At 37.3% G+C, this 12,620-nt stretch overlaps 1 long non-coding RNA gene across 1 annotated transcript; it reads right to left on the bottom strand.

The window, feature by feature from the left end:
• Positions 1-2,739: 2,739 nt before the first annotated feature.
• On the bottom strand, positions 2,740-12,117 carry LOC145516340 (uncharacterized). Its single transcript, XR_014061311.1, has 3 exons — positions 10,687-12,117; positions 5,918-6,083; positions 2,740-3,945 (listed from the first exon to the last, which is right to left on the bottom strand). It is a non-coding gene; the product is annotated as an uncharacterized LOC145516340 (long non-coding RNA).
• Between the last annotated feature and the right edge of the window lie 503 nt (positions 12,118-12,620).

Raw genomic sequence — 12,620 nt, 5'->3', positions numbered from 1 at the left:
CCAATTTGGCTTTAATATTATCCATTCTTTCTTATTGTTAGATGGGGCTTCTTTCAGAGCTAACGGCTAATGGGCTGTCATTAGGCAGCTCTGAAATTGGAAGTCCTGAAATTTACAGCAATGCAACTGAAATTGCATAAAGCTGAAATTACATAAAGACGAGAGTTTTAATCATGTTTAATTACACGCAAAAGCCTGTTCTTTTTTTCCACAGCAGTTGCCATCATTTCTGGAAACACAGAGAGCTTTTAAGTAGCTCCTGAGATCCCCTTGTCACTGATGGAGTAGGAAGCCCAGGGCTTCATTCCATTCACCTGTGAGGTAGCGTGGGCTTTTTCACAGCAGATTTACTTCCCTCTCTGCATTTTATCTTTGACTATTCTCCTTCTATTTTTTTCCTCCACAAATATCTGTATGTCAGCATCTATACATGGTAACTTTCCAAAGTTTCTGAAGCTGAGGAACTCCCAGGGTTAAGACTAAGCAAGCACATAATGCTTCAGATAATTTACTCAGGGTTTTGAGTTTTCAACAGACACTCCCAGGCTTCATGGATGTAATTTCAAGCAATATGTTTCCTTTTTCTCACCATGTTATTATTGGTGGAAAGATAACATCGCTTGGATGTACTTTCATATTAAAGTTTGGCGAGACAGTTTTTACTCTCTACATAATGTATAGGTTTGTAAGCAGAAACTCAAGAAATTAGGTATGATTTCAAAGTAATTCTTGGCAGATAGTTTCAGAGCAGTTTAAGTGCCTTTGTCCTGAATACTCTGGTATCCTCTGTTTCAGGGATTGGGGCTGGCCGCAATTCTGACATAGTGTGTTGAGATCTGGGTTTATTTCAACATCTACATTTGTGGAAGCAGATATCTTATTTAATTGAGATGTGCTCCAAATAAGTTTGAACTCTGGCTGTACTTAACTTTAACTTTACTCAAGATTTTCTAGTTATTCAAATACTATTCCACAGATATTTTTCTTTTGCGAATATCTGTTGATTCTTAATGTGCCTTAAAGCTAAGGGATATAAAGTAGAATCATTATTTCATATAATGTGTGACTTATGTGTGATGCTGTTCAAAAAAATTTTATCATAAAATTCATTTTGGTTCTAGAATATTTAAAAAGAAAAAACTGAAATTATAAACCAAGGAGAGTCAACTTTTTATATACCTACAATGTTAACAAATATTCTTCCAAATTTTGTTGTCAGATCTAATAAATGAATATTAAATAATTTTGTACAAAATCAATATATTGTATGTTGTTTACTTTTTATCTTCATACCATGTATTTCACCACTGACCCTGATGTTTTTCACTTAGTTATTACATCATGAATTTAGATTTTTACATATTTCAAAACATTTCTCCATAAATTTTGGAATTATCTCTTAAACATTATTTTTTGATTAACTATTATATTTCATATAATAATTTATCCACATTTGACATCCAGTGATGATACTCTTCCCTTAACCGTGGTACTAAGTTGTTCTTTATTGAATACACTTATTTGATCAGTTAAAATAGGTTTGAGGCTTGGAATAAAGTGTCACTATGTGGGAAATTATAGTACAAAAGATAGTTTGGTGTGACCCATAGTATTCAATTTTATTATTAAGCTGAATGCTGCAGTAGAAAGAGTATCTATTTTTTGTAGATGACACCACCGCAGGAAGACTATCTTGCACCATAGAAAATAAGTTTGAAAATAACCTAGGTAAGTGAGAAACTATTTAGAAATGCAGAATGACTTTACATTTTTAAAAATTAGAAAAATGGCTCTACAAATATAAGTTAAATGGTGAGTTTGATGCCTGGAGCCTCTGTAAAGCAGGGCATTTCTTTGTGGTTGCAAAGCTAAAGAAAATGAGAATGTAATGCTAAAGAGACCAGTACAACAAGGGGAGTACAGATGTTTCCACATGGAGTGGAGTAAAGGGAAGAATGTATGTTCAGGAGGATTCTCTTTTCATACTAGGGTCAAGCTTGAATAAAGGATATAAGTCACCTGGAACAAGAAATGTTTCTGTTCAAATACACAAGCACACCTCAGAGATACTGGGAGTTCAGTTCCAGATGACCACCACAATAGAGGGAAAATGCAGTGAAGTGAGTCACGAGAATTGTTAAATTTCCCAGTATGTATATAAAGTTTATGGCTTCCTAGGTGGCACAATGGTAAAGAATCCACTTGCCAGTGCAGGAGACCCAAGAGATATGGGTTCGATCCCTAGGTCAGGAAGATCCCCTGGAGTTGAAAATGGCAATCCACTCCAGTGTTAATATTTTTGCCTGGAAAATTCCATGCACAGAAGAGCCTGGTGGGCTACAGTCCATGGGGTTGCAAAGAGGTGAACATGACTGAGCGTAGCATAGCAGCAGCAGCATAAAAATTGTGTTTACATTAGGCTGTAGTATATGTATGTATCTTAATTTAAAACTCTCTTTACTGATAAAGGATGCTAAACATCATCTGAGCCTGCAGTGAGTCAGAATCTTTTTGCTGGTGGATGATCTTGCCTCAATGGCTACAGACTGATCAGGGTTGCTGAAGATTGGGGTGACAATTTCTTAAAATAAGACAACAGTGATATTTGCCACATCAAATGCCTCTTCACTTGAACACCTAAAAACCATTGTAGGGTTATTATTTGGCCTAATATCAATATTGTGTGCCTCAGGGAATGGGAAGGTCTGCAGAGAGGGAGAGAGACAGCGGAGCAGCTGGTCAGAGGAGAGTCAGAGCACACACATTTATTTTTCTCAGTTCACCATCTTATATGGACATGGTTCCCAGCACCTCAAAGCAGTTATAATAGCATCATCAAAGATCACAGACCACCATAACAAATACACTAATAATGAAAAATTGATAAATGATAATAATTACCAAAATGTGAAGATACAAAGAGAGCAAATGCTATTGGAAAAATTCCGAGTGACTTCCTTACCACAGTGATGTCACAAAGCCTTAAATTTAAAGGAAAAAATAAAAAAGTATCTGAGAAAAGCAATCAAAGAAGAAGTGAGGTCTGCCTGTTCTGAGTCAGGGAAACGATTTTATGATGTCATGAATTGTCCTTCCTAGGTTGTCTTAGCTTTGTCCATGGCCTACCTTAACCTTCATCTGTTTGGACCAATTCTAGAAAAATTTTCTAGGACACACTTTGTGACAAAAACCGTGTGTCAAATTTAGAGCAATATCAAGAAGCTAAGATGTTTAAAAGGCTGGGAGCCTCACAAGGAGGTTAACACCTAGTATGGAATACAGAAATCTCTTAGAGGAAATATTGAACAGGGTGAGACTAACTTATGAAAAGTTATTCCATTGTGTAAAACAGTGTTTGCCGTTACTACCACCAAACCAAATAAATTTAGTGGTCCATAATTCCATTTAAAAAAATTAATAGAATAGGAGACACTAGAATAAAAAGTATCAATGCCTTACAAATAATAAGAACAATATTTGATGTCACTATAATAGTTCACAATTGTGGAGGCTTTGGTCATGATGGAAAAAATATTTTTTAACTTACTGAGAGAGTTTCAAACATGCACACTTGGACAGGTATTTTAATGAATGCCCATCATTCATCACCTGTCCTGAACACTCATCAACCCATGGATAAATGTGCCTCTTCCAGACTCTATCTCACCATTTCATATCATTTTGAAGTCATATCACATGTCACATCTGTGTTTTCATTATGTATCCCTAAAATTTAAAGATCTGAAACGTGTTTCTATATGTCATTCATGATCATCATCTACATTTCACCTAGAAGAAGTAATGCCCCTGACACTACAAATGGTGATTTGTCTCAGTATGAGATAGTGGGGAATTTGTGACATCGTTTCTGAATTAGTTTTTGATGGAGAGGCAAAGTAGAATTTTCTGGGATGCTTTAAATGTGGAGCCAACATTTCCTTCATTCTGCAAATAAAAAGAGAGGAGAAAATGATAACTTTCCAGATTTTTCATCCTCCCTAAAATGTGTTACTCTTCAACAATTTTATCTACCTCATTGTAATATCACTAAGATTCTTATTTATAGGAATTATTAGGAATGCTGCCTTGGATTCACTTATGCATTCATTCACTAAAATTACATGTCTATTACTGGCTTGATACCTATGGTGTACACATAATCCCCTCTTTTTGCAAGCACAATTTAGTGAGCAAAGAGTCACAAGTAAACAATCTATATCCCATGTGAAAAGCCACAGTGGAGACTCTGTACGGCAGTAAGATAAAATAGAGGATCTACTCTAGGCAGAGAAAAAGAATATACAGAGAAAGAAATGTAAAAAGGCATGGCATTTTTCATAAAACAATGGAGAGGTTTGTGTGGTTTGGTCTTGGTGTTTATGCATGTGAAAATAAAGAGCAGTAATTGTCAGAAGAGAAGCTTTAGAGCCAAATTATAAGGCATCCTATGTGCCAAGCTAAAGTCTAGACTGCTTCTTGAAAACAGTGAGAAATCTCTGGAGGCTCTTAAGGTTGTAATAACCTTTAATTTTTTTTTTTTGCAAAATTAATCTTAGGAAGTGATCCTACAAATGGGTTGGAAGGAAACCCGGAGTCCAGCTAGAAAGCTATTGCAGTAATCTAAGAAATTTTTAATGGATGATGAATACATTCAGTGGCACTGGGGGATGAAGAGGAAACAAAATTGACAAGTATTTTTGCATATTAGAATAAAATAATTGATAATCAAATATATGATTTTCATTAAAGGGAAAGGATGAGTTTTGATCATTTGAGTTGCTTAGCTTGGAAGGCTGCATAGTCTCCTCACCTGATGTAAGTTACGTAGAAGAAGGGGTAGGTGTGGCGTGTGTTTGTGTGTGTGGCGGGGGAAGTATGCTGAGTCATTTGTAGTTGTTATGTTTCAGATGCATGTGAGACACTTGGTAGGCAGCCGTTAATGGTGTGTATCTGGGGTTCGGGGCAGAAGACTGAGTTGAATGTGCAAGTAATCTGCATTGAAGTGGATAATTGAAGTGGGTAATTACACTAAGACTGTCCAGAAAGAGCTACAAAGAGAAGAGGAAAGAAATTAAGAGAAGAGAGGAAAGAAGAGCAAATAGCAGAGATTTTAGCCTTATTTCTTTTCACGAGTCCACAAAGTAAATGAATCTCCGCTGCTGAAAATATGTTTATTTTACAGTTTATTGTATGTTTTAAATAGTTAATGACAGTTTTCCTAAACACTTTCCTGGGAAATTCTTATTTAAATCCAAGATCCTGACCTTGTATCTTAAATACTTCCTCAACTGCCTTACGCTAAATGTAACAACCAAGGAAAATAGCTTTCTATGTTATCTCTTGAACTTCTCCTTATGCAGATTATTCTTCATGATAGAAACACAGACTTAATGGTGAAGCATTTTCACAAAGGATCTTTCTGTACTGATATGTTTTGCCAAGTAAAGTTATTATATTTCAAAATATGATCAGACATGGACTGAATAACTACAGCAGAAAACAGACCTGCTTAGAACTGGAAACTAGAATCACTTCTAATGAGGCATGGGGACAGTGTAGCTATTCCAACTGGAAAAACGAGAGGAAGGTATTGAATATAACTTCGAATATTGGAGGTGTAACAAGGGACCACAATAGTCCAACACAGAATTCAATGTTTGAAGGTACTAACAAGGAATATGATGAGGCCCCCAAAGGTTGGTATATGAAACACAAAAATCGCTAATTTATCTGCAAGTAGCTGGCATAGAGAGTTATGGCTGGCTAAAGGGGCTACTCCTGACAGCATCTTGGGTTGACTTTGGGACTGATTTAAGCAACTAAGTTTCTCTAAAACTGGAGATCTTTGGTGGGTACATTTATGCTCAATTGCTTCAGTCATGTCCGACTCTTTGCGACCCCATGAACTATAGCCCACCTCTGTCCATGGGATTCTCCAGATAAGAATGTTGGAGTGGGTTGCCATGCCTTCCCCAGGGGATCTTCCTGACCCAAGGATCGAACCTGCATCTTCAGCACTGAAGGCAGATTTTTTACTGCTGAGCCACCAGGGAGCCCTCTTTGGTGGGTATCCAAGCAAAATTCTGGATTGAGAGAACAAAATAGGAAAACAGTGGCTCAGTCTGAGAAATTAGGGTTTAGGGGAGTGAAATTTTAGTGTCTGAGTTCTGTGTTTTCTGCCTTGTGCCTTCTTAGGTTCTGTGATAAAGAAACACCTGACACGCTAGTGTCTGTTCTGTCCCACACTCGGGGCTTAGCTGAGAAGCATGGTTAATGCTTGCATCCGTGCTTCTTACGTTGCATGCTTCTTACGGCCCTCCTGCCTCTCTTTGCCCCCTCTCTTGCCCCACGTGTTTCATCCATGCATGCACACAGCAATGGCCTATTGATTGGCTTTGTCCCTGACTAATCTTCTCACTAATAAATGAAGCCTTGCAGGGCAGCTATAAGAAGGGAAGTTAGAAGTATACCATGGTGGACAATTTACCTTCTGGGATAGGAGATAGGAACATGAGAAGAGGTGCGCAGATGTTAAATTGTTTTTTCAGAAATAGGGATGCGATTTGATAACTACATAAAGTAGAACTAGCTAGTAGGGTCAGTCAGACTGGCCATGAGCATCATGACATTACTCCTCAAAGGGAGGCTTTAGAGCTACTTGAATATCCCTGACCAGGACCAAGATCCATCTTAAAGACTCAAAGGTGGCTGAGCGTGAGCTTGTTAAAGAGACAACGTGGAGCAGGTATGGCTGTGTCTAAACTGCCCTGAGTCAGAGCAGTAACATAACTAGGCAGGACCTGCAGCTATCTACAACAGGCATCGTTGGCAAACATTCTACTTAAACTCATGATTTACATTTGCTCCAGACTTCCTGGCACATACATCAGATTTCTCCTTTTTATGAAGAATTGATTTAGAGCAGAGGTCCTCCAACATTCATGTGCAACTCAATGTCTTGGAGAGCTCATGAAAACATAGATGTCTGATCTAACTCGTAGAGTTTCTGCATTAGTAGGTGTGGAGTGAGACCTAAAATGTGCATTTCTACGTCTCCAGATGATGTTTGTGCTGTTAGCCCAGGGATCGCAACATGAGACCCACTGAATGCTAAGTCTCTTAGTGCTTCCAGGAAATTCTTAAGCCTCAATAATGTCAGAAAGGTTTACACTACCAAAACTTAATGTTGAAATCACAAAAATTAGCTATAGTATATTCTACTCAAATAAAATATTAAAACTTGTTTCTTTAGGACTGATTTGTCTGCTTCACCTCATTGTCATCTCCTGCAAAACTGTCACACACATGCACACACACAAACATATTCACACACTTCCTAGGATCCACGTTTGGTAAATGACATTATGTTAGAGAGAAATCATGCTTCCTCCATTTTTAAGCATAAAGAGTTTTCCAATGAAAAAGTTCCCTCTTCAAATTGTTAGTTGATATCCACCTAAGTGAAATTTGTAGGCTTGCTTGCTCAGCTGTATGAGATATTTTATATCTGTATATATCAGAAAGGGATAAGGATCACATCTCCACCATTTTGCCTTATTGTGACAAATGTGGCTTAGCTTTGTGGTAAAGTATACTATTTTTAATAAAAAATAATTGGAATTATGTAATCCATATCATTTATTGATCATAAAAATATATATTTTTTGCCATTTGAGAAAGGGAAATTTTCATTGTCCATTTTACTATATTCAGTAATAAGAGAGATCATTTGCTGTTGCTTTGGAGTTCTGTGACTGTGATCATTTTCATCCAGCTACCTTACAGAAAGAAAGGTTAAATAGCCTGGAGATATGTAATTATACAATACAGTTTTTATATATAATTTATGTATGTAATTATACAATGTAGCTATATATAATGTGATTTATATATATATTGCATTATAAAACATTATAAGACTTAACACATTAGGACTACATTTTTAAATGGACCATTAGTTTATATATTCTATTCAAGTTAAATTTAAATACTAATGAATTATAAGATTGAATACATGTTACTATTTAGAGTTAGATAAAAAACTAAAATAAAAATAGAAAAGCCATCAGAATTGGTGACCCTCTGCTTTACTAAGTATAGAGACACAACACTGAAGACTGATGAGACTGGCAGAAGTTCTCCTTATATAACGCATCCTGAATGGAGAAATAGAAAGTCCAGTTGATTTAAACCTTATCAACATTAACCATCCATTCAAAAATATCTGCCCCAGAGATCAAGAGATCTGTGACAGAGACAGCTTCACAATAGATCAACACTAACTATAATAGTATTAATAGCTAGCATTTACCAAGTGCTTATATGGACAGAAATTTTAAATGCATTATTTCAACTGATTCTTCTACCATCATCTCTCCTTACCCAATGTGGGAACTGCAGTTTACAGGACTTTCTTGATAACCTAAAGGACAAGAAGCTAGTAAATATTAGAATCAGAATTTGAAACAATTAGTTTTCAAAGTCTATAAAATGGGAAAAATATTATGTTTTAGAACTGACTCGTCTGTCATTAGATGAACTGATTATAGTTTAAAACTCATTGTATGACCAGTAATGTCTTAACCACAAAGTCTGTTCAAGCCAGATTTAGTATCATAAGTTAGAATAGAGAATCATATTTACCTATCTGCTTCAGCAAAATTAATTCAAGGCACTAATAATTATAAAACATTGTGGTTTCTAGAATAATGTTCTGCCTGTACTGTGTTTAACAAGTACTGGAGTCAGAGAAGAAAGAGATGAACAGGCTCAGATGCTGTGATTGGACCTAGAAAGGAGATAATACTAAGAATTCTGCTCGGATTGTGCACTCTCTCCAATGCTCCTAATATGGCATCTTGTACCTTCCTTGCCTTGGGAATTGCAAGTCTGTTTCAGGTCTACTCTTCTTCTCTCTAAAGTAGCTCTTATCCTTATCTGTCCCCTCATAAAAAAATAGATTCTTCTCAACATTTCATACGTATCTAATCTTTATCTTTGCAAACGATGAAAGCAAACCAGATATTGAAAGTGGATGGGTTTTTATTAGTTTTAATGCATGAAACCATGTAGCACATAAAGTCTCTCTGTGCCTGTCAAACAAAAGCACTCATCTTTCCTTACAATGTACGTTTCCACAAGTACATGGTTTATTCCATTTGAGTCAATGATTTTCCATTAATCCCCTATAGCAGGAAATGCAAATACCTTTTTAAAATTCTGTACCTGACTTCAAAGAGTTTACAATATATGGAGCAAGGAGAATGACTGAAGTAAATAAAGAGTGATAATAAAAACCCAAAAGCACAACGAGGCATGCAGAAAAGTGTTTTAAGAGGACTCAGAGGAGGAGGGAAGTGCAACACATCAAAGATTCACATGCTTTACTTATTATTTAAAAATAGCTTAATTTTGAAACAAGTTTTGTCAAGAAACTGATATAAAGACAATAAAAGCAAACATAGACTAAGAATATACATTTATTTTATTTTTTCTTATTTAAAAAAACTAGTTTCTTAAAGCAATCTTAAGTTTATAACAAAATGAAAACTTAGATTTCTCACATGCCCTCTGCCCCTACATGTGCATAGCCTCCCCTATTATCAGCATCACTCCTCAGAATGGTACTTTTCTTTCCAAGATGAATGTGCATTGACACATCACAATCACCAAAAGTTCGCGGTTCACATGATAGGTCACTCTTGTTGTTGCACATTCTATAGGATTCGATAGAAGAATAATGATACGTGTTAATCGTATTGTTTCATGGATCACAGCCTTGTCGTGGTGAAGGGGCTTGTGTAACTCAATGAAGATATAAGTCATGCTATGCAGGGCCCCTCAAGATGGATAGGTCATAATGAAGAGTTCTGACAAAACATGGTCCACTGGAGGAGGAAATTGCAGACTATTCCAGTATTCTGGCCTAGAGAACCCCATGGACAGTATGAAAGTGCCAAAAGATATGACACAGGAAGATAAGCATTGAAGGTATCCAATAAACTACTGGGGAAGACCAGAGGGCGATTATTAATAGCTCCTGAAAGAATGAAGCAACTGGGCCAAAGCAGGAATGATGCCAGTTGTTGATGCATCCGGTGGCGAAAGTTCGTGGCTCAGATCATAAACTCCTTATTGCAAAATTCAGTCTTAAATGAAAGTAGGGAAAACCATAACCATTCAGGTACGACAAAAATCAAATCCCTTATGAAGGTGATGAATAGATTCAAGGGATAATCCGGTAGACAGAGTACCTGAAGAACTGTGGAGGTTCATAACAATATAAGGAGGCAGTGACCAAAACCATCCCCAAGAAAAAGAAATGCAAGAAAGCAAAGTAGTTGTCTTAGGAGCCTTTACAAATAGCTGAGGAAAGAAGAGAAGCAAAAAGCAAGGGACAGAGGGAAAGATATACCCACTGAATGCAGAGTTTCAGAGAACAGCAAGGAGAGATAAGAAGGACTTCTTAAAAGAGCAATGCAAAGAATCGAGGAAAGCAACAGAATAGGAAAGACTAGATATCTCTTCAAGAAAATTAAAAATATCAAGTAAACATTTCATGCAAAGGACAGAAATGGTAAGGACCTAATAGAAGAAGAGATTAAGAAGAGGTGGCAAGAATACACAGAAGAACTTTAAGAAAAAGGTTTTAATGACCCAGATAACCACAATGATATGGTCACTCACCTAGAGTAGGACATCCTGGAGTATGAAGTCAAGTTGGCCTTAGGAAGCCTTACTATGAACAATGCTAGTAGAGGTGATGGAATCCCACCTGAACTCTTTCAGTCAGTTCAGTTCAGTCACTCAGTCGTGTCCAACTCTCTGCAACCCCACGAACCACAGCATGCCAGGCCTCCCTGTCCATCACCAACTCCCGAAGTTTACTCAAATTCATGTCTGTTGGGTCGGTGATGCCATCCAACCATCTCATCCTCTATCGTACCCTTCTCCTCCTGCCTTCAATCTTTCCCAGCATCAGGATCTTTTCAAATGAGTCAGTTCTTTGCATGAGGTGGCCAAAGTATTGGAGCTTTAGCTTAAGCATCAGTCCATCTAATGAATATTCAGGACTGATTTCCTTTAAGATGGACTGGTTGGATCTCCTTGCTGTCCAAGGGACTCCCAAGAATTTTCTCCAACACCGAAGTTCAAAAGCATCAATTCTTAGGCGCTGTCTAGGATGGTCATAACTTTTCTTCCAAGGAGCAAGAGTCTTTTAATTTCATGCCTGCAATCACCATCTGCAGTGATTTTGGAGCACCCCAAAATAAAGTCTGTCACTGTTTCCATTGTTTCCCCACCTATTTCCCATGAAGTGATGGGACCAGATGCCATGATCTTAGTTTTCTGAAAGTTGAGCTTTAAGCCAACTTTTTCACTCTCCTCTTTAAATTTCACTGAGACGCTCTTTAGTTCTTCTTCGCTTTCTGCCATAAGGGTGGTGTCATGTGCATATCTAAGGTTATTGATATTTCTCCTGGCAATCTTTATTCCAGCTTGTGCTTCATCCAGTCCAGCACTTCTCATGATGTACTCTGCATATAAGTTAAATAAGCAGGGTGACAATATACAGCCTTGATGTATTCCTTTCCTGATTTGGAACTAGTCTGTTGTTCCATGTCCAGTTCTAACTGTTGCTTCCTAACCTGCATACAGGTTTCTCAGGAGGCAGGTCAGGTAGTCTGGTATTCCCATCTCTTGAAGAATGTTCCACAGTGTGTTGTGATCCACAAAATCAAAGGCTTTTGGCATAGTCAATAAAGCAAAAGTAGATGTTTTTCTGGAACTCTTGCTTTTTCAATGATCCAACAGATGTTGGCAATTTGATCTCTGGTTCCTCTGCCTTTTCTAAAACCAGCTTGAACATCTGGAAGTTCACAGATCAAGTACTGTTGAAGTCTGGCTTGCAGAATTTTGAGCACTACTTTGCTAACATGTGAAATGAGTGCAATTGTATGGTAGTTTGAGCATTCTTTGGCATTGCCTTTCTTTGGGATTGGGATGAAAACTGACCTTTTCCTGTCTTTTGGCCACTGCTGAGTTTTCCAAATTTGCCGGCATGTAGAGCACAGCACTTTCACAGGATCATCTTTTAGGATTTGAAATAGCTCAATTGGAATTCCACTACCTCCACTAGCTTTGTTCATTGTGATGCTTTGTAAGGCCCACTTGACTTTGCATTCCAGAATGTTTGGCTCTAGGTGAGTGATCACACCATCGTGGTTATCTGGGTCGTGAAGATCTTTTTTGTATAGTTCTTTTGTGTATTTTTGCCACCTCTTCTTAATATTTTCTGCTTCTGTTAGGTCCAAACAATTTCTTTTCTTTATTGTGCTCATCTTTTATGAAGTGTTCCCTTGGTATCTCTAATTTTCTTGAAGAGATCTCTAGCCTTTCCCATTCTATTGTTTTCCTCTATTTCTTTGTATTGATCACTGAGGAAGGCTTTCTTATCTCTCCATGCTATTCTCTGAAACTCTGCATTCAAATGGGTATATCTTTCCTTTTCTCCTTTGCCTTTAGCTTCTCTTCTTTTCTCAGCTATTTGTAAGGCCTCCTCAGGCAGCCATTTTGCTTTTTTGCATATCTTTTTCTTGGGGATGGTCTTGATCCCTGTC

Source organism: Giraffa tippelskirchi, chromosome 8, assembly GCF_054371585.1.
Source record: "Giraffa tippelskirchi isolate mGirTip1 chromosome 8, T2T-mGirTip1v1.2.pri, whole genome shotgun sequence".
NCBI classification, from domain to species: Eukaryota; Metazoa; Chordata; class Mammalia; order Artiodactyla; family Giraffidae; genus Giraffa; species Giraffa tippelskirchi.
The sequence above is the reverse complement of the archived record's forward strand: the minus strand, read 5'-3'. Positions and strand labels throughout refer to the sequence as shown.